This window comes from Desmodus rotundus, chromosome 2 (genome assembly GCF_022682495.2).
Source record: "Desmodus rotundus isolate HL8 chromosome 2, HLdesRot8A.1, whole genome shotgun sequence".
Lineage (NCBI taxonomy): Eukaryota > Metazoa > Chordata > Mammalia > Chiroptera > Phyllostomidae > Desmodus > Desmodus rotundus.
The window spans coordinates 200,412,667-200,435,289 of record NC_071388.1 but is presented as its reverse complement, the minus strand read 5'-3'; the positions used below and the strand labels follow the sequence as shown (position 1 = coordinate 200,435,289).

Sequence of the window (22,623 nt, the reverse complement as noted above, 5' to 3'; positions counted from 1 at the left end):
TGTTCCAGCCATTGTGAAAAACCCCTTTGAAAATGATCTTCAGAGACTAACTTGTGCTTTCAAACTTTCTCACTGGGGGCAGCCTTCATTATGGGAAAACATATTTAGTATTTTGAGAGAAGCCAGTAATAGTTCAGGGTCAAGATGGGTGTTATGGACTAAATGTGTGGCTGTCCCCCTTCCCCCCCCCAACTCATCTATGAAATCGAAATGCCCAAGGTGATGGCATTAGGGGGTGGAGCCTTTGGAAGGTAATTAGGTCAAGAGGGCTCTCCTGGAATTAATAATGGGATTATTGCCCTTATAAAAGAGACCTCAGAGAGCTCTCACCCTCTTTCTGCAGGGTGAGAATACAATAAAAAAACAGCAGTCTACGAATAAGGAAGTGGCCTCTTTCTAGACATCCAGTAGGCTGGCACCTTGATCTGGGCTTCCGGCCTCCAGAACTCTGAGAAATACATGTTTGTTGTTTATAAACCACTGGTCTGTGGTATTTTGTGATAGTGACTTAAATGGACTGAGACCCTGGGTTAAGAAAGTGACCGATCAAAGCAAGCAATACTGTTTGGGTCTCAGTTGAAGTGTGAGTTTAAAGAAATGGGCTACATTTTGGGATGTGCCTCATACATTAGAGCTGAAGGCCACTGCAAAGTCGGGATTTAAAAACGTGTTGAGAACTATGTCTTTGGCATTAAGTCCTTTTTTAAAATTAAAAAAAAATTAAGTTACAGTTGACATACAATATTATATGAGTTTCAGGTGTACAACATAGTGATTAGACATTTATATAACTTACAAAGTAATCACCCCAATAAGTCTAGTACCCATCTGACACCATACATAGTTATTAAAATATTACTGTATTCCCTATGCTGGACTTTATATCCCTGTGATAAGTCGCCTTCTAAGGTTATTGTTTTGAGAGCCATTGCTCATTTGGATGAGTACTTGTTTTCTTAAAAAAGCATTTCTCCTTAATAAGTCACTCTTCCCAATTGTGAATATGAATTTTTCTAATTTTTTGGAATTCCTTCTGTGGGTCCTTTGCGTGTGGAAATGTATTCGCTATTTATCTATTGGAATTGAACCAATTAGCTGTGATGATGAGAAATGACTTTTCTTGACTGAAGAACAACATAAAGAAAAGAAGAACAATTCAACTCTTTTTTAATTACTGGACGAATAATATTGGTGTGGTCCAAGGAGGTAATTAACTTTGACTTTGTCCATGATAAAAAGTCAGGCAATGGCTATATCATATGAACAAGAGGTCTGGGGACACGCAGTGACCCATTCCATTTCTCCTGTCCCTCTATGCTCTGCTGCACTCCCCAGAACGACTTTGGCCTCAGGCCTGAAATACTCAAGAGACTAGCTAGCTATATTCATGATAATCTCTAAACTTTGTCTCAGCTTTCCTAGGTAGATGTCATTTCCATGTTCTTTGGCACTGGATTTTTTTTTTTTTTTTTGTGTGTGTGTGTGTGTGTGTGTGGTAGTGGAATTATAATCAACCATTTCTATTTTACATATAAATGGGAAGATCAGTAATCATATTTAACACTTGGAATCCATATAATGTGTTCATTTATAGGAGCTTGTGGAAGATTTTGACAGGACCAATGCTAATGGATAACATTACAAAGGCAGACCTGGCTACTGTGGCTTTGAAAGTCGTTCACCTCTCTGTGTCCCTCCAGTGTGGACCATGAGAGACGGGAGAGGTAAGCGCAGATACCAAACAGGCTAGAGTTGCACTAGCTGCTGACAAATAGATCCTAAGCGCCAGGGATCACTTGGTAAGAACCAGCCCTGTTAAAAATGATAAGGTCAAGTTTCAGGAAAGGCAGTTCAATTGTCACACCAGTCTTCACATCCACAAGACTTACAGCCCGTAAGGCCGAATGGAGTCCACTAGTTGTGCTGTCCTGGAACTCATATGGCATTAAAGTATAAAGGGACCAAATGGGTAACTCATTTTCCCAATTTCACATTTAAGTAATGTATAATTTGTCACTGTTGCTTAATGCGGGTTAGACTTCAAGAACAGAGTGTGTGTTCCTTGGATATAATTCAGAATATTTGTACGTAAGCCTCTACTTGAGTTAGCAAATACTGGACTCATTGCAGACACACAGTTGATTATCTGTTGAGTTACTATAGGGACTAACCATTTGTAATTATTATTGGGACTCCCAATATCTGCAGAGATATGGAAGTGCAGAAATAAAAGGGGTGAGGGGGTTAAAGGGCCTACTGCTACAGGCAAAGTGACAAGAGACAGACGACTTCGCAGCAGACTTTTCTGCCATCCGCAGCTCTCATAGCTGTTTAAGGCATTTAGCTGCATGGTTTTCGCTCTTTGTTTGTGATTGCTGTCAGAGCTGTAATTTTAAAGGCAATGCACGAACCGGTGTTTAAGTAGGAGAAGAGAGGCTGTGGCATTTGCAGTGAAATGCAGGAGGAGCAGGAAAACATGAGCCGGTTGGCACTTTGTAGATCATTATTGCCCTTGCTTAATAAAGCAATGGATGCTTCCAAATTGCTCTGAAGTGGTTGCCAACTTCCTCACAGTGCTGTGAAACCTGATACTTCTGCCTTTAAACAGTGTGTGAAAGCGCAAACGGTAGTACTTGTGAATTCATTCAGCGGCTTCCAAACTGTCGTCTAAGCAGGAAACGGGAACAGGGAGACTGAGAACGGAGGGGAAATGGCTTCTGCAAGACTCCCGTGGTTGGATTTAAGATTTTGGCTGACTTTTAGTTATGCAGACTTGAACTTTACAGAGATAAACATTGGTTTCCTCAAAGGATCTAAAGGGATTAAAAGAAGGAAGTCTGATCTTCTTAACATATATTTTTTAATTTAGTAAGCTCATGGCAGAATTAAGTGAAAGCCAGCTCAACCCACATGTAATAAAACACTTCATTGGGTTACCAAATTTAACAGATACCTTTTAGAAGGTGGAAATTAGTGTCTGGATGATAAAGGGGAGTAGGTCAGAAGGGTAGTTTCTGTGCTTGAACTGAGATGACTATTGCGTGATTGCAGGAGACTGGTTGGCTCCGCCCCCAGGTTGACATGGTTTTCTGTTGCCTGCCTTTCCTTCCGTAAGCAGAGGGCCCATGTGTTGAGGTTCTTGAAAATGTCGAGCCATTTTTATGTGATATAAATGCTGGAAAATAAGGAAGACTTTTTTCCAGACCTACACTGGGGCCTTGGCTATGCACAACTTCTGTTGCCTTTGGAGAGAAGCAATAAGGAGACGGTTGTCTTTGCTACCAAAGTGGTTCAGAGCAAAGGTTGACCTTTGGGCTGCTCATCACCTGCTGAACTGTGTTGAATCTGTGACTTGAGCTATTTCTGAAGCAACAAGCCACTAAGTCAGAAGAGCAGACCAATGAATGACTTGCTTTTGCTACTCACTGGGAAGTACAAAAAAAGGAGTCCTTATGGGAACACTGGTCCAGCAGCAGCCAGTCCTCTCCAAAAATTCATCATCTGGATAGAGTGCAGATCTCCAGCTGTGTTTTACCCCTTCTCCCCCCACACAAATCCATATTCGGTAGCAGCATCGCTCAAACTTTCCACAGTGGAGGAAATGTACTGTATCGCCCTGTCCAATGTGGTAGCCGCAGGCCACATTGGCTACTGAGCCTGAGAGACCAGTTTAGTTTTCCTTATTTTTAATTCACTTTAAGTAGCCACGTGTGTCTCATGGATATTGTATTTGGACAGCATGGTACTGGAGGGCCTGTGGCTGGGGTGTGAGGACATGTTTCATATGCGATTTAAACTTGATGGTTGGTACATGTTAAAGTTTGGGAGCTTCCATCTCTTTTTCTCATGAAGCTGCAATACTGATCATAAAAATAAGACATGCAGTATGATAAGGCTGTCACTAAAAACAAGAAAGAAAAGCAATGCAAAAGAAAAAAAGTTGTGGCTGTGGGTACAGGTGATCCTAGAGAAGGACTGGCGATTACTCCTTGGCCAGACCTTTACTCGGATGAAAAGTGGCAATGTCTCAGCACGCACACCACTCTCCTACTGTCCTTCGTTTTTGGATGCTGGGTTCCTGCACTTCCATCTGTGTTGGAGAACTGTCTAAGTCCTTTCCAAACCACTTCTCAGGAAAGCAAAACAAAACAAGAGACAGGAAGATGTACTAGGTGTGGGAAAATGCTTTAGCGATGCAGGTTGCAGCTTGCTACCGAGTCATTCCATACGTGACAGTAACTCACTTGGAATTTGGAACGTGTTCTCTATGGAAGTGCATTTATAATTTGCTAGTTTTCAAGGCTAAAACTATTTTCAATAAAAATATTAGAAAATCTTTCTGTGGAATATGGGTTGTTAGTGGAAACCCGTGTCAAAAATCAGCACTATTAATTATTATACTCTCCAAAAATATGTATGAGGTCTGAAAAATTGAATAAGAGCTAATTTTTGGTTTTGTTTTGAAATGTTGAATGCACAAAGAAAGAGATTAAACTTTGAAAGAGACGGAGAATGAAAGAGGTATTTGGGATATTCTGGATTTATTTTTAAGGATGTTTGTACTCATTAACCCTAGTTCTATGTTTTACTTCAAATATTTCATTTCAAAGTTGACGGCTTTCCTTTTCTTGTTTGTGTGTGTATCAGTACTGCTGCTCTTAGAATCCCTAACTAGCCTTGTTTTGATTTGTGAGCAGATTAAAGAGTAGGAGAGAAAGAAAAGTTGGAAGGGAAAAGAAGCCAAGTGTAATGGACAGGAGTTGAAAGACAGAAAAAAGGAAGTACTCAAGGTTTACGATGCTAGCTGGAGGTGAACTTCACACACCTGTGAAAATAATCACCCCCATTTATAGAGCATTCCTATTCAGTACCAGGAACTGACCTAGATGATTAACATTAATTATTTCATGTAATCCTCATGAAAACTCTATAAAGTAGGTCCTTCCCCCTATGCCTTGAATGGGGGAAACTTAAGTTTAGAGGTGAAATAACCCACTCTAGATGCTCTCCCACCTCCTCCAGAAAAAAGACAATGGTCTGGGTTTAAACCCGAGCCTGCTGAGCGCCAAAGTCTCTGCCCCTTCATTTCACTAGGCCCTAGACTGCACCGAGTGGGCGTGGTGAAAGGGGAAGACCTAGGTGGTCCTGACAGTGAGCATAAGCCCTTTGAGGAGGATAAAAAAGGTGCTGACCAAGGTGTTGGATGGGTCCCTGGTGCTTGTCACCAGGGCCCCAAGAGAACTTAAGGAAAGAGTTTTGAGCTGGTGAGGAGTGAGATGAGATTGATCATAGGGCAGCTGGCATCAAAATTTTCATAAGCCAGCAGTTCCTAGCACAGGAAGACCTCTTGTTGCGTCCATGCTAATCAAAGTTCATTACTGCAGAGGGAGAGGTTGAGACAATGTGCAGACTCTGACTGACGGACCCATTGCTGGTGGTGTGTTAGGTAGTTGGTGGGTTTCCAAACTCACCTTTCCAGGGACTTCGCTTCGGAGAATGCTCTCACCAATCTCATTGGGTAAACTATGCAAAACGATACATTCATTCACGCACTCAACCTGTTTTGAATAGCTGCGACACAATGTCAGTCCTTCCACATTCCACAGATATTGAATGAGTGCCTACTATGTCTCAGGTGCTCTGTGATGCCACGTGATGTGAACGCCAACTTGACCTATTGGACTAAGCCTTCAATAAGTCAAATTTTAATTTATTTAACCTCTGATTTTAATGCACGCTCCTCTCTACCCTTTGTCTCCCATTACTGTGTGACACTAAAATGCTCCTGGAAGAAAATGAGAACACTTTCCTGTAGTGTATTTATAACTTCTTTGGATTTAGGGCTTGACATGGCCGAAGAGAAAACTAAATATAACCGGCATTTGTGTTTCCCCTTCTAAGCCTATTGGGCATCAGAAAGGAAGCAGAGAACACAAGCTTTGTGGAAAAGACTTCCAGTGTTAATAAGCAGCTGTATGTATCTCAGGGAAACAGTTTGTAACTAAAAATAGAGTCCATCTAACTATAGCAACTCAGAGAATTTAATACCCAGATTTTGCACTGGCAGAAATACATTCCAAAAGGGTGTGTGAGTGAGGAGGGTGGAGTGGTAGCGTTGAAGGGGTCAGAAGAACTGTGGCCCCAAATCCAGGGCTGCATTAATCCAAACGTGAGCTTCAATCGAATATGTCTGTTGCATTCACATGAGATTTTTGTCTCAAAGACAATTAGAAATCCGTAGGTAACGATGAAGCTAAAGGGAAAAACAGTGCACATGGGCTATTTTTAGCACACTTAACCACAATGTTGGGGGGAAAAAAAGCTGGGAGAGTAAGTAGAAAAAAAGGAAAAGATAATATGTAGTTCTTTGTGCATAACTGTAGTTTACTGAAGATGCAAAATGTGTCCAGGACGTTGAAAATATTAGTCTTAAAATGACCATCTTTGTATTTTATTAATATGTGTTAAATTCAGATGTCTAGAAAGCTGCTTTCTAAGATAAATTACAACTTTATTATTCTTTTTTTTGTTAACTAGTGCTATACACTGAACTGTCTTCCCTCCCCACAAATCCACAGGTTGAAACTGTAACCCCCAATATGCTGGCATTTGGAGGTGGGGCCTTTGGGACATAATTAGATTTAGATGAGGTCAGGAGGGTGGGGGCCTCCTGATTTGATTGGTGCCCTGAGAGGAAGAGGAAGAGATACCAAAGCACCTCTGTCTGTCTGTCTATCTATCTATCTATCAGCCAGGAAGAAGTCCCTCATCAAGAATGGAATCTGCCAGCACCTTGATCTTGGACTTGGCAGCCTTTAAAAAGTGAAATTTTAAATGTCTGTTTAAGCTACAGAGTCTGTGGTGTTTGGTTGGAGCAGCCCGAGCGGACATCACTGCTACCAGGTGTGAAAAAAACCAATGGGGTGGTTATTGTTCAGTAATCAAGGAAGGACTCATTAAGCATTTTTGGCCCTCTCCTTATTCTTTTTTATTTCCTCTTTGAAGACGGAAGTCCTTTGGAAACGTCAGCAAGTACAGACATCTTCTAATACAGATATTTCCTGATCCTCATTGGCCTTCACTTGATAAAATGTTTAAAGCATTTCCACCTGGGCAGATTTTTTTTTTTTTTCATTAAAAAGCAAGACCTGAAGAGCTAAGTATTTCTGCGTGTTTGGCAGTTTCATACGAAAAAGAGGAAGAGCGAGACTGCCCGTGTTTCAACTACTTACGGCCACACCTTTGTTTTGAGATCGTACTTGTTGTGATCTTGGCAGCGGAGGAGGCCCTGGTTACCCACGGGAGGGTAGACACAGCGAGGAGGGCCCACGTAGAAAAGGTTGTGATGTGTGTTTACGATGCACTTGGTGACTGCCCTCCTTGCAACACCAGTCTGACTAACTTGAGGAATTAGGACATAATTATTGTTTAAAGAATGAAATTGTCTTCTAAATCCTTCACTTACACATGTCATTTTTATTTGCATTTTGAGGTTGAAGTGTAGTGGCAGGTATTCAGTAAGAGAAGTTCATGTAAGAAGAGAATCCATTCCTCTCTGTCCAGCGCTTCCTCAGAAACTTGAAAATAATAACTTTGTATTTCTGAGGACTCAGATCATTCTGGGTTGTTGTTGTTGTTGTTGTTGTTGTGATGACGGGTCCAGAGCTGAGGAAGGAAGAAATGCCATTGCTAGTCTCAGATGTATATACCCAAATGTGAGTAAAAGCAAGGAGGCATTTATAGCACTGGGTATTGTTGAAGTCTTCTTGTTAAAAATGGGCAAAACAAATCAAAAGAAAACAAAATACATCATGGGCAGCCTCCGTCCCCAGACTGCAGACCCATGGGGTGCAATTGGCTGACTTCTGTCGCTCTGTTTCCAGGGGTGTTTTAACGCGGTGTGAATAATATTAAGTCGAACCGTGTGAAACTGCCACTTCTGTGGGTCAGAGATGGTCAACTGTTGGTAATGTCCTATGGTCATGCTGAGAATGGCTACATCTAGGCTTCTGGTGCACAGGTTGGTTATAAAACTGATCGTAGTAACGCAGGTATTTTCAACTCCCTCCTCTCCTCCTCCTCACTCTACTGCCATGATTCATTGACATTTCCCATGATACAAGCTTCCCGAATGTACTCAGAGTTTCTTGAAACACTGAGCTGGGAGGGGACACCTATAATAGTGGCTTTTCTCATCCCAGGTATTAAGAGCCCGTGGCATTGATTAATTAGGCCTCGGGCTCTGTGCAAACATCCATAGCTCACGCTCTCTCCCAAGAGGAAGGGCGAGTGGAGTTGTCACTGTTACAGGAATAACCAGGAATCATCTCTGACTTATTAAAGAAGTCAATCATTTTCCAATTTCAGTAATGAATTACCTCCAGTATACCTTATATCTAATATCCATGGTGTCTTGACCCTACCGTCGGGCACACCTGATGTTGCCTGTGAGACTGTGGGGACGGAAGGGTTAAACTCTAAAGCCTTGAGCTTGGGCCCCAGGGACCATGTGGGCCCCAAGGAGCCTACATAATCGGGCCATCTAGGGACTGTCAAGAGGTGCGTGGATTCCGCATGTCTGGGAAATCCTTTCAGTTTAGATCCAATCTGTGAACTAAAGTCAGTTGCTTTAAAGACCCTCCCAAATGCTACATCCCTGGGCGGAGGCTGGACAGGGGCTCCGTGGCTAAGATCACTGGCGGGGCAGCAGGGAGTCTGAGCTAGGCTGTCTCATAAGCATGACCACCAGGCCCGTGTCAGACAGGTGCCAGCATTCAGAGAGCACCAAGTGAAAGCAGTTACAGAAAGCTACGGCTGATAAAGACTGGGCCTCTAAAACTGCCACTTAAAGCAACTGCAGACTGAGAATCATTTGCAGCTGATACGAAATGCCTTCCTATAAAGAAACAGCCATAGACCCCCTGAAAATGAGTCTTTGGGGGACAGATTTGGGACTAGGGTGGCAGGAGAGGATGCAGGCAGGCTAGGACAGGGACAGGGCACTTAGCTCTATGCAGCTAAGAATTTCCACCAGTTCCTTAGTAAGGAAGGGTTGGGAGGGAATACCAGAACTTTACCGAACAGTATCGTAGTTGGTTTTTTGGGTGTGGTGCTGTGGTTCTGCTGGTGTGTGTGTACATGCATATTCTAATTGGTAATCTCTTTCTAGTATTTTTAAAAATTTCATAGCATGGGTTTCATCACTTTCAGTGGACTCCTGATAAAGTCTCACGTCTGTATAAAGTTAAAGAGTCTATTCAAATTACTTATATACATATTTGTACCAGGGAGAATCAACTGTTAAGTTCTTACAAGATTCAGATCCCTGGAGGAGGTCGACCAGACAAACAGCTCTCCTTAGAGTGCGCCCGGACAAGGCACCTCGCAGCCTGGGCGGGTCCCCTGATGTGTTAGGACAGCGGCGCCCTTGCTTGGGCTCACGTACTCATTGCTCATGTTTGGCAGAGGCAAGCTGGGAAACACATTTACATATTCTTTTTCTTTTTTTTTTTCCCCCTCAAAGCAGTATTTGGAGAGGAAGAGAATAAAATTCTGAAAGCTTTCAAAATAGCTCTGTAAGTGAATGAAGCCAACTCATTCTCCTGACATATTGAAAAAGGGACAAAGACTTGAATCTTAGGAACAATTTTTTTTGGCTATTACTTGAATAAAAAAAAATTCCAAAAGAAAGGTGGGGGGAGTAGACCAATGAAATGCAGGTGAAGACTTTAAGACCAGGTCAGCACTAAATGACTAGGTGTTTTGTCATTTTTTTCCCCCTCTTAATTTTAATTCCTTGGTTGGACCGTGAGGAAGCATGGCGACAGGAAGACAGCGTGAGCTTTGTTGGTTGTAGAGGCTGAAGGCGAAGTGGAGGCTAATTCCAGTAAGACTTCTCCAGCCTTCCGCAGGAGAGACACGCTCCGAGCGGTTCAAATGTAATTCTGGAGCACGGCTTTCGAGTCTATTTGTGATCCGTTAGAGATGAAGCCTGCAGTAAAACCTCTCTGGGTTGGAGCCTGTGGTGTCTTAGCTGGTTCTCCGGGAATGAATTGTACCCAGGCTTGTGCTGAAAGCGGAGCTGGAACGAGAAGCCCAGGGCCAGGCACTCTGGCCACTGTGGGCCTCAGAATGGCCAGTCACTGTCATTAGCAATATTGTTGTGTGATGATCGTAAAAGGTGTGGATTTTCATAATTCCTAAAAATGCTTTTGGAACAAGGCGGGGCATAGATAGATGAAACAAAAATAAAAACCTACAGCTTGCGCAGGTTAAGCAATTTGTGATCAGAGATGCCAATAGAGAAGGAAAACTCTCCAACCTACCAGTCTGGAGCGAGAGACTTGCAGTTTGCAGCTTCGGTGTTTGAGGGCTCTAATGGAAAGACATGAATGGATTCATGAAGAGACATTAAACCTAAAGAAACAAGAGGATTTCTTTATTATTCATTCACATCTCTTAGGGCAGGGCAGAGGTTGGCAGGGCTCCATTTTTCATGGAGGGACTTCGATTAGAACACAGATTCTTGTATTTTGGGGAGGGGTCTTTTGGAAGTCTGCCGAAGCCTATGAACCCCTCGTTAGGATACTGATTTTATGTGTACAATACTATATATCATAGTATAGAGAAGAAATTAATTACATCAAAAAGCTATTATCAAAAGAATCAAAAAAATTAAATCTGTAATATGTGTTTCTTCACGGGCTAAATAACATGACCCAGCAGCAGGGCTGAATTTCCACTCCTTTGAAGTTCTGATGCGCACAGTGGGCTTCTGGATCTCCCCACAGTTGTAACGTGCTGTGGAAACATCTGAGAAGGTTATTGCTGACGAGTCACATGCACTGTTCATATGAGTCTGGCTTATTGCCTCCTTTCATAACTGAAGGAAATGCTACATTTCAGCTCAAGGTCAGTAGGTCAGGTACAGGTCAATAATAATAAAGAAGTAATATTTTCCCCTCTCCAATTTCATAGTCCCCTGAATTCTCTCCAGGGACCTCTTGTTAAGAAGCCCTGGCCGAGCTTCCCTTACGTGTTTTCACTGGAGGAGGGGAGAGGGTATTTGCCTGATGACTTGGGGAAAAGAAACAGCCTGCTCAGCTCCACTCTGCTCTGCTCAGCCTCTTGCCGGCCTCTTTCTTTCCCTTCCAACCTGTCTGCACAATGCGCACCTTCCTGCTACTCTCTGTCCTGCAGAGCGGCCTGCTCCTACGTGGGGGACCTGCCGTTTTGAGCTATGCCAGACAACAAGTGGGCAAATCTGTCCCTTTTAGGGGTCACTTTTCACAATCCTTTGTGGTGATACTAAGTGGTCCAATCCAGGCTTTTTCAGTAATAAAGCTGCTGGTCGGTGTCCCGATGTGGCCTGTGGTCTGCCTCCCCCGTGGGCCTCCCTTTGGACCCCCGGCAGTTCAAGTGTGCTGCTGAAGAGCGTAGACTCCGGAGGCAGACAGCTCGGGTACCAAGCCAGCCTCTGCTATGACCTACCTGGAACTTCATTGAAGCGATGTGTTTCTTGTTTTCAGTTTTTTATCTGTAAAGTGGGATGATAGTGGAACCTACCCCATTAGGTTGTAGGAGAATTTAAGAAGTTCATTGACATAAAGGTCTTAGAGAGATATTGGGAGTGGGGCGTGCGCTCAATAAGAGCCAGCCGTTATGATTCTGTGTGGGGCGTGGGGACAGCTGTGTTATTGACTGAGTCCCCAGGCCCGGCAATTTTTTCCTGGGATCTCTCTGGTTGCCTGCGTGGACTGAGTTAACTATCGTAGATACCTACCAGATCACATCTACATGTGCTGGATAAACACAGCCAAGTGTCACACCAGGCCTATTTGGGGGGAGACATAATCCCAGAATATGTCTGTCTGATTGTGCTGGTTATTAAGATACTGAGGCATAAGTGAACTCTATGAAATAGATAGTTTTGTAGGCTAAAAAAAAAAAAGGTAAATTATCAATCATTTCATGTGACTTAACCTGATACTTCTGTACTGGTTGTTAAAGAGCCACTGCCTCCCAGTCCCCCAAAGACCCCCCAGGATTCCCTGAAGCTCTCCAACCAAGGGGGTTCCCTAGGATCTCCCTGTAGTGATGAAGCTGACATCCATTTTGGCTCCTTGGAGCCCTTGTGATTACCCAGGGAAAGGTTTTTAAGAACCTATTATTTATTGGGTATCTGATAGCTTGGGTTGGCTGCTGAGACCACGTGAAGCCCTCAACTCCTGGTTCGGACTTCAAGCAATCACTTAAAATAGAAAGAACTCAAGGCTTCCAGTGGTTGAATCTGAAACATCAAGGCACCCGGGACATTTCCCGAACCTCCATGCTGTGGCCGTGTGAGTCTGGTTATCTCAGATCAGGAAGACGTTCAGATTTAATGTCTAGTTCTCGCAGGAAAAGCACGGCGTGAGGACAGAGTGAGCGGAGGCCCCTCAAAGGATTATCAGCAGGCACGTGGCCCCCTGCCCACCGGCCGAGGACAGCCTGCTGGGACGCGAAGTCCCTGTGCCCAGCAGGAAGGAACAGGCTGAACCCAGGGACCGGGCTCCTGGCACTATGTAAGTCATCTCATGCACACAGCCAGCCTGACATCTGAGCTAATCTGGGGGAGCAACTCACAAAAGAATAATTATTTTGACTTTTCAGAACCTCTGAGATTCGGCTCTGGTCCCTAGCCTCTTCTCCAACAGGCCGTCCCACGCGTTTTTTCTCCTCAGCGATTCAGTACTCTTTCCCTTCCCGATGTTATCTTTTTCTTCTACCGCTCACTGCTGAGACGAACAGCCCAGCGTGGATGCAGATGTGCTACCCTGCTGGCTCCTGGCTCACGTCAAGGCTGCCCACAGCTTCCTTCCCTAGGAGAGGGGCAGATCCGAGCTCCCTTCTTCAAAAGACTCGAACAGTAGGAGAGAGAGTTTGGTGGAGATAAACAATAGTCGAGCTCCTGTTATGAATCAAACACTTCTGAGAGCTACTGTTTGATCGTTCATAGGGCAAATATTTACGTTCCAGGCATGTTCTAGGCACTGGAGACAGAGAGGTGAGTAGGACACAGTTTCTACTCCCAGAGACACAGAGTCGTTAAACTACACTTAAAATCTAGGTCTTTCTATTTATGAAGCAGAACCTTTAGTAAGGCTGTTTGCTACACCCTCTTTTGTGAAATCATGTACACAAACATAAATACATACAGAATGAGAACCCGACACATTTCTGCCACCATAAACATCCTTCCTTCTCCAAATAAGGAATTGTTATCACCATTATCCCACCTCAACCCCTAACATGCTATTATAAAACACAAGGGCCGTAGAAACAAACTGAAATAAAAGGGCCCAGGGTATAGGGTATACATACATACATACATACATACATACATATATACATATACACACATGTATACAAACACACACACACATGCCTGCCTATATTCCCTTGGGACTTAAGAACAATGGACTTTTCCCACGTCTCAGTGGGCTTTGGTGTCCAAGACCCATGATAACACTAAGCATTTGTCCCTGGACTACAAAGGCAGTGTGCAAGCAAGCCAGGCCACCTGCGTGGAGAGGCCTGCTTCATTTACCAGCCTCCATGTGTCGATATGGGGAGGTCCAGACTGAACTCAGCAGTGAGCTATGCTCAGATAAGCAGGGCCGGCGTCCCTGGGGGCACAGGCAATTACAGAAAAGGCGGCTCATTGCTGCCCTGCAAATAGGTTGCCATTTGCTCCTTGCTTTCTTTGGGCGTGGGGCCAATGTTATTCAGGAAGAATTATATTGTAATATTCACTTACCAAAACAAACAAAAAAACCCTCTGTGCTTATCTTATTGTAAGTATAATAAATAATCTTCTTCGTGTAAGCTATTTAGAATTTTACAGTTCCTGGGGCCTCATTTTTCCCTTTTAAAGCAAGTAGTTTTTAAAAAATTGTTTGCTCCCACCATTTTGTGTATATTTTATACGTGTGGTCCACTCTTGTGCATAAGTAAGCAGTTTTGGGGTTTTTTTTAATGCGAATAATGTAACCGCTGATATTACCAGGTGAATGTATTACATATATAAAGCATTCTTCAGATCTCTGTGTCCAAAGACATTGTTGACTGGGGAAGTTTCTCAGACATGCTAGTGTGAAGTTAGTGTTTGGATGAGGATAATTACAGAGAGCTATGCATGTTCGTGTCATCATTTCTAATGAGCAAAATGCCTTTCAAATAACCAATCTAGCTGTGCGTCTAAGGAGCGACGTCTCTAATTGCCCCGTGATAAACTATGAGCGAAGCCCGCAGCTGGGCGACTGATAGCAGTGCACTCTGCCAATAAAACCGACACTGCAATGCCTCCCCGGCTCTGCTCACTTGTGAGAGTCCTGAAAGCTGAATTTGAATGGAGAATTATTTGAAAGACACTTGGGCACGCTGGAACACATCTTGGCTCATATGCTATGAAGTGGTGAAATTTGTTGTCCTTCAAAGCTAATTGTAAAGGAGCAAAGCACCTAGACAAATATTTAGGTAAAAAGGTTCCTCCTTTCAAGACTTATGTGTCTTAAAGAAGGACCCAGACAGGATTATCAGGACTGGGATCAAACATTTGCTGCTCCTGCTTCTTATGCAGGGACATCGTGTACCAGCCCAGTGTGATTACCATATAAATAGGCCCAACTTCACTCCAGGTTGGTAAACACTTTCATCACAGGCGTATGCTTACTCTGCTGTGTGAGGTTTATTATTAAACATTTTGTTATATTAAATTTGCTGAACTCCTAAATAATTTATTAGGTGGTTTTTAACAATATTACTCTGATTCGTGTAGATGGAGGTTGCCGTGATTTTCTATTCAAGGTGGGTGATTGAACAGACTGAAATTACCCGTCAGAAAGTCGTGGAATAAAGAGATTGAGACTCAGTCTGTCAGGGAGACTGTGGTAGCTGTGGACTCTCCCTGCCCTGCATGCTTTTTCCATGTCCTTCTGATAACAGCCCTTTGTTTTCCTTCTGCCGCTAGCCCTGCCCATTCCACGGGAACTCGGGGAAGGTGGCGGTCATAGTGGCCTGCCCTCTCCCGACCACAAGAGCCAGGCACATGACTCAGCATACCCCTTCGTCATGGCGACGGTGATTGGTTCAGAGATTGGCCCATGGCCCAATATGAGCCAATCACTGACAACATCCTCTACAATTTTTCGGTTGGAGTTACTCATTTTTGGCTGGAGTTGCTAAGCTGAGAGGACATTGTTGGAGGCCTCCAGGGACATCTTGGAGAGACACAGGTTGAAGAACAAAGCTGAGCGAGGCCAAGAGAGAGGAGAAATGCAGAGCTGGAGTGCTGAAGACATGCTTGCTTTGGGTTATGACACCAGCGATGTCTGAAACCAGTGATCATTCCAGACCTTCCAGAAATATGGGATTGTCTTATTTATTTTTTTTTTCAAGAGCTGGTTTGAGTCGAGTTTCCACCATTGGAAGTTCAAAGAGTCATGATAAGCACCGAAGATTACCTGTTTATTTAGGAAACATCCAAAGCAGGCTTATCTTGACCAGAAGGCCTAAATATAGTTATACTACGTGCAGGTCCCGCCAAAACTGGGCTCTCCTCCACTAAGGTAGAAGATACTATTTGGAAGATAGTCCTGCTAATTTGACAAAATATATGGAAGTTTTATTGGAGACTTCCGAAAGCCGTGTTGCACTACTTCCACGTGATTTCTGTTTCAGGTAAATATCGCACCTTTACAGAGGGTATCCTCTTCATGAGAGAATTCATTCAGTTTGCTGAGTTATACATCAAGTGATGTAGACAATAATGAAAGCACACGGTGCCGTAAAGACAAAAGGTAGCACCCTCTTTCTCATTTGGCAGTCACAACTACCACCTCAGAATTGGCCAAGTTGCATCCCAGTGGCTATTCTAAATACATTACTATTGCTGGGCTTTCCTGAAAGTCTCTATGTCCAGCTTTCTCTGACTGAATCTCCACATTTCCTGACCCCATTTGCTGACCCTCAACCTCCATGTTTGATTACCATGCACACCTTCGTCTGGTCTGCATTTTGCCATTGCTTCGCCTCGATCTGATTTCTAAGTCCCACTTTCCTCACCTCCACACTGTCCTCCCTTCTGGGCTGTGTGTGTAGAACACAGTCTTTTAGATAAAAACTCGTCCTGGACTGGCCTATACTTTAGGGCTCTCCCTGCCCTCACACCAACTTTGAGAAGTCTCCTTGCCTCCCAAATCTGGCCTGTCCTTTCTAGGATGTGACATTAGGGTCCTTCAGGGAGCCTTTCCCAGTGAGGTCCCTGCCATCTAAGATGCCCGAGATTCATTCTCTTGTCTGTTTTCCTCTTTTGATAAAATGCTGGTGTCTCTGGAGAAATGATACAAGAAGCCTCATCAATAATGTTTCCTTTGGCATCTGCTAGATGTTGCAAATGGCTCTACAATATCCACTCCCCACCTCATTGACCGCCCTCCCTCCCCCCAACCCCCCATCCACCACCGTGGATGGCAACAATGGGGATTGGGGAATTCATCCAGCTTCAGGGAGGGAAGACATCCTCCTGAGCTGACTCAGCCAATTAGGGCAATCTTCACCCCTGATCCTCCTCTCCCCACCCCCAACTGCCCTGCCCAGCAATTGGTTCAGGAATTCAGACAGAGCACAGCTTTTTCCATGTATGGCAGCTCAGGGGTAAATGGCATAGTTGGTGTAGTCAGAAGGGAAGGTGTTGATTCAGTGTCTGGGGAAAGCATCTCTCTCTTCTCCCTCCTCTTGTCCCCATTCACATGGCCCTCCATGGATAAGAATGAAGAAGCACAGGGCTCAGTGATTGGTGCGTGGGGCTCTAACCACAGAGAAAACAGCCTGAGGACGCAGCTGCCACTGGGAGCAGAGAGAAAAAACTTGAGTGTTTGATGATATTGTCCAGTCGTTCCACGGTCCAACCCTTATCAATCCTTCCAGATAAGTGAGTCCTACATTCTGCACCCTTAGATTATAAACCCTTAGATTTATGGAACCTAATGTAACTAAGACAGTGGGTTTATTTGTGTTCTTTTCTGCAATCACGTTTTGAGTCCAGGAGAATAAATAGAGCAAGGAAGGAGGTAAGAGGGAAGTATTTCCCGGAGGGAGATGGAGTAGGCTAGAATATAAAGGAAGGGAGTGAAAAACCCCAGAAAGTAAACCTTTCATACTGTGAAACCTGCTAGAGGGTCAGCACTCCATCCAAGTAGCGTGGAGAAATTATTTTTTCCCCATTAATCAGTGATAAAGGCCCCTTTTCTGAAAATATCCTTGAAACCCTCTACATTGTGTCACAAGGATGGAAAGACTTGTCCAATGTTTGCAGCCAAAGGCCGTAAGGTTGGGCCACAAGTCCAGGCCTCAACAGTAAGAGCTAACATTAATATTTATAAACCACTTTCTACTTTACAAAGGGCTGCCACTATCCGATTTCATTTGAGCCTGAGAGCGATTCTCTAGAGTAAGTTGTTACCATTTATTTTGTACCGACGAGGCAGCTAAGACTCAGGAGACAAATGGAATGGCTCAGAAGCTGGTGGCAGGGAATCCAGGACCGCACGCTAGGGTTCTGACTCGGCCCCCATTGCCTGGACCACCCTATGGTGCATCTCTGCCGTCCCACACGGCCTCTATGTTTCCTGGCAGGCAGCTCCTTCCTCCAAGTTCAGAATCAGTTTTCCTGGTTGGCATGTCTTTGGGGAGGCAGCCGCAGGGCTTCCTTATCGGCTTGTGGTTGCCAGACCCCTCTCACCATGCAAAGGGCTTTATTTCTTGGCATTTAATTCCCTTCCTTATCCAGTCCCTCTTCTCCATTACTTCACTGGGCTTCCTGTTGGTTTTGGTGAGGAACACCCCAGGTCAACAACTGGAGTCAATTTCTGCATTTGAGTCAGAGGAAACTCAATTGAATGAATTCTACACAATAATGAACTGAGTGGATCATTACATCTTAAGTAGTTCCCAGGAAATGTGGTGAAACCAGAGGAAAAGACAGCCTTAATCCTAAATAATAAGAGCTGAGAGAGAAAAAACTCTGGTTTTTTAATAATGACTGTGAGATGATTGATGTCTCACCATAAATACGGAAGAAAAAAAAAAACCCCAAAGGAGTGAAAAGCTAGGAGAGGGGGAGAGAAATAAATGGGCAAACGCTGGGAGTGAAGGAGTAGGTATAGGCAACGGTTTTCTGACCTCTAAATTTTTTCTCCCTTTTTTGAGTTAAATTAGGCATTGCTTAGTAAGCGCAATTAGCAATCCCACAGAGCCTCTTTAGTACCCCTGACAGCACTGAATCAGTGATTGGGGTGACGGGCTGACAGCGTTAGCAGCTGGCAGAATGGCAGTTGTAGTCAATAGCCTACCGACTCATAAACCCGCTCATTTGGCCCCCAAACACCTATTTGTTCATTTGTTAATCTCACGTACAGAATGCAGATAAATTACAAGCTAGTCTCGATCATGTCTGTAGTTGTTTACTTTCTTCTCCCAATAAGCCCTGATAAATTAAAATGGAAAGTCGAGGTTAGGAATTCAGAGGTCAAATCATGTTTTAATCATTTTTCCAAGTGCACATTTTTGATGGCCAGAAATCCCTCCCTTTCTGCTTTAGTGAGGCACGCAGTTGTTTTAGTCTCTCTTACAGCTACTACGGTTCAGCTCCAGTGAAACTTGGATGAGTGTCAGAGGTCAGATGTGTCGACCAGTGACTACTAGGTCAAGAGAACCTTCAATCATGTTTGTCCTAGCCCTCCGGCTCTTGTCTGTGGCAGACCGTGTCTTTGAATCCCTTGGTGTGGAGATATGGGTGCTGGGCTGTCTACAGTCCAGAAAATAATAGGGTGAGTACATATGCACTTAAACTTTGTCTTTTCTAAACAGGAGGCAGCCAGTTTATTTAAAGCACTGGTGAATAAGAGGAACTCTGGAAGGGAACATTTGACTCATCCTTATCTTTACTTCTAGGATGATGATAATCCTTGGAACCAAGCAACATTAACACAAACCATGTGATAGTGGATCCATCTGATTAGCTTCATTAGTAGAATGGTAAGAGTTATTGACACTAATTAGAAGTTGGAATTGGCACACATCTTAATTACTAATGTGCAGAAGGTAATATAAGGAAAGATACAGAAGATGAGAGCATTATGTACAGTGTAGATCAGTGTGGGGAAACATCCACGGAGTTTATTCTTAGAACATCAAGTTGTCACACAGTATCTTTGTGTAGCAAAATGCATTCAAAAGAGCAGACACAGCATGCATGTGCTAAATGTTGTTTCTCTGCATTGTTAGAGGGGAACTTGGTAACAAGAGCGAGGTGGTAAATCGTGCACTCATTCTGAATTTGCATTCACTTAAAGAAGATTTTCAATGTTCTAGCTGGCTTTTACTTTTTCTGGACTTCACAGTTCCTACCTCATTGCCTTGGCGTGCATTCACATAGCATTGCACAGCTCTGCGGGGTGTTTTTCCCCACTTGTGAGTTTCCTATCTGATCCAAAATGAAGCTTAGATGAGGGATGAGGGCGGGATGATATTAGCAAATCACGATTAGGTCAAGGGATACCAGCAGGCTGGGCTGCCACCTCGTGCTATTTACAGCTTTTCTCTCTAAGTTTCCGATCTCTGTGTTTGGCAGTGCCCAGGGACAGAGGCAGGCTGTCTTTCCAGTTCCTATTTTGGACAGAACAACAGGAACAATAGCCACAGCAAGTAGTCACCGCTGTTTAGCACACAAGAGAAATTCTTTTACATCCCATTATCCCATTTAATCCTTACAATATCCTGGAGGGCAGGTGATATTATTGCTTTTAACAGATGAGGAAAAGGAGGAGCAGGGCAGTTAGGTGATGGGCTCAAACTTGCACTGCATCTGAGCTGTGGAATGAAAATGTTGTAGTTTCAACCCAGATTCCTCTCCCATTAAGCCTGTGCTCTGCTGCTCTTTTTTAAAGCCAGATTTCTAGAAGGTAGGGATGAGATAGGGGCCACTGGTTATGCGAGTCTTTCTGCATTTGTCACATTCTTGACTGTATTGCCCCCTTGTTTCTCCATCCAACACACCCAAGCAAAAACAACGGGGCCCAACCAACAGAGACAACTAGTTGTCATGATTTCGAAGTAACAGAAGCCAGTCTCCTGAAGTAGACTTTAGAAAGCTATTCTGTCAAGTTCGCAAGTCCTAAACTCAGAGGCTCATCTTTTTTTTTCCATTGAGCAAGTTATCCAGATGATCATTTAGGTGAGATTTCCTCTGAAATGTAGGTAAATCTTATTTCAGAATTTTGGGTACAAAAGACCCACTTATCACGTATTTGCATCTCAGTGTTTCTCTGTGGGTCTGATCCAGCGGTGCTCAAACATTGGAGTGAATACAACTCATCCAGGAGTGAATCACTTAATTGTTTATTGGTTGTTAAGTAACAGAAATCTTCTCTGGTTACTGTAAGCAGCCAGGATTTGGGCAGCTCTAAGAACCAGCAGGAAGCCTGGAAAACAGGGACAGAAAAAGCACCAGGGACAGGCAGTTCTAGGGATATAGGTGGGAGGAATTAACTTTCTTTTCTCTCTATTCTCAAGTAACTATACTTTCGATAACTGTCTGAAGTAGTCAGAATTCTAAGACTGGCCTCAATTCTCCTGTTTTCTGTGTATTGGTTAGAGTTGTTCAGAGAAACAGAACCAATAGAAGATAGATAGATGGGCAGATGAATAGACCGACAGAGAGACATTTATTATGAGGGATTGGTTCACATAATTATGGAGACAAAGAAGTTCCATAATCTGTTGTTTGTGTTACTGGACTAAAGGGTCCATTTGCCTTCATGAATCAAAGACCAATAAAACACAAACAGGAGTTTGCAGACAAAAAAAATAAGGGTTTACCAACTAAGGAAGTGGCCCACGCCTAGAGTTGCAAGTGATCCAATGCTCAAAGACCAAGCTCTTCCACGGTTTCACTGGATGGATTTTATAGGGGACTAAGGGAGTTAGAGTCATGGTCAGGGTCGTGGTCGCTCCTGATTGGCTTGTGCTAGGGTGGGGGGTAGTTGATCAGTGCATCTGGCCCTGATGGCAGCCACCCCAGTGTCACTTCATCTGATTTCACAAGGGTGTGGTCAGTGGGGCTGTTCTTGAGCTAAAAGACAACCGAGGCCCAGATGGTTTTTTTAGTTTGATTGAAACCCTGTCTTTGTGATCGACAGACACAGGCTTTGTTCCTAAGTTTATCTGAGGGCTTAGTGATTAAGGGAGTGAATATGTAAGGGAGAAGGAGGCAGGTGAGTCAGGGAGCTGGTCGAGGCTAGTCTGAATCAAAAGGAAAGAAAGGAGAAAAGGTCATATGAAAGAAATGAAGTTTCTGCGTGGTTACATTGGCAAGCCAGAGGCCCAGGAAAGCTGGATGGAGTCCTAGTTCAAACCCTAAGGCTCAGTACAGCAGCTCTGATGTCCGACGACAGGAGAAGATGGATGTCCCAGCTTAACAGAGAACAAATTCAGCCTTCTTCAGTTGTTTTGTTCTATTCAGTCCCTCAGCGGATTGGACGATGCTAACCCGCATTAATGAGGGTGATCTTCCTTTCTCAGGGTGCCGTTCAAGTGCTAATCTCTTCTGGAACCACCCTCACAGATGTATCCAGACACAAGGTTTACCAGCTGTCTGGGCATCCCTTAAGCAGTCAAGTTGACACATAAAATTAACCATCACAACCTTGTATATACATCCCGTGTAATCCCCTCCCCTTGAGTGTGGGTGGGACTATGAACATCCAGGGATATTAATTCTGCAGTCAGGTGACTAATCAGTTGACTGAGTTCATGAAGAAGGAGGATTACCCTAGGTTTGTGATCTAATCAGCTGAGCTCTTCAAAGAGGGCTGGGCACTTTCTCCAGGGAGGGATGCTCTTGCTGACTTTAAAGCTGAAAACTGCCGTGGACAAGGTCATGTGGCAGGAGCTGTGGGCACCTCCAGGAACTGAGAGTGACCCTGACCAATAGCCATCCAGAAAGTGGGAACTTGGTCTCACAGTTGCAAGGAGCTGAATTCTGCCATCAAGCAGCGAGCTTGGAAGAGGACCACAGCCTCATGACAGCCCCTGCGACACCTTGATTTCAGCCTGTGAGAGCCTGAGCAGAGAACCCAGCCACGCTGCATCTGTTTTCCGACCTACAGAACCACTGAGATGAGAAATGGATATTGTTTTAAGCTGATCAGTTTGTGGTCATTTGTTACAGAGCAATAGGAAATGACTATGTACCATCCCTATGCTAATGACTCTAAAATTTATATTTCTAGTCCAGACCTCTCTCCCGAGCTTCAGTCTGATATCCTGCCACCTACTTAACATGTCCGCTTGGCTGTCTAGTAGATATCCCTAACATAACACTTGTCCAGACTGAGTTTCTCATCTTTCCTTTCTCTCAACTCGCGCTTCCTGCAGCCCTTTGATGTCAAAAGTGACAACTCTATACTTAGAGTTGCTTAACTCAAAAACTTTGAATCATACTTCATGTTCAATCCATCCATTTGAAATTTTGACTCTAGCTCTTCAAAATATTTCCAGAATTAATCACTTCTCACATACGCC

General features: G+C 43.9%; 1 long non-coding RNA gene across 1 annotated transcript in view; it reads left to right on the top strand.

The window, feature by feature from the left end:
• The window catches only part of LOC128780279 (uncharacterized), a 60,996-nt gene that overhangs the window by 18,745 nt on the left and 19,628 nt on the right, over positions 1–22,623 (top strand). The window contains exon 2 of the long non-coding RNA XR_008426220.1: positions 1,595–1,724. This is a non-coding gene — a long non-coding RNA (uncharacterized lncRNA). The remainder of the gene's footprint in view (positions 1–1,594; positions 1,725–22,623) is intronic.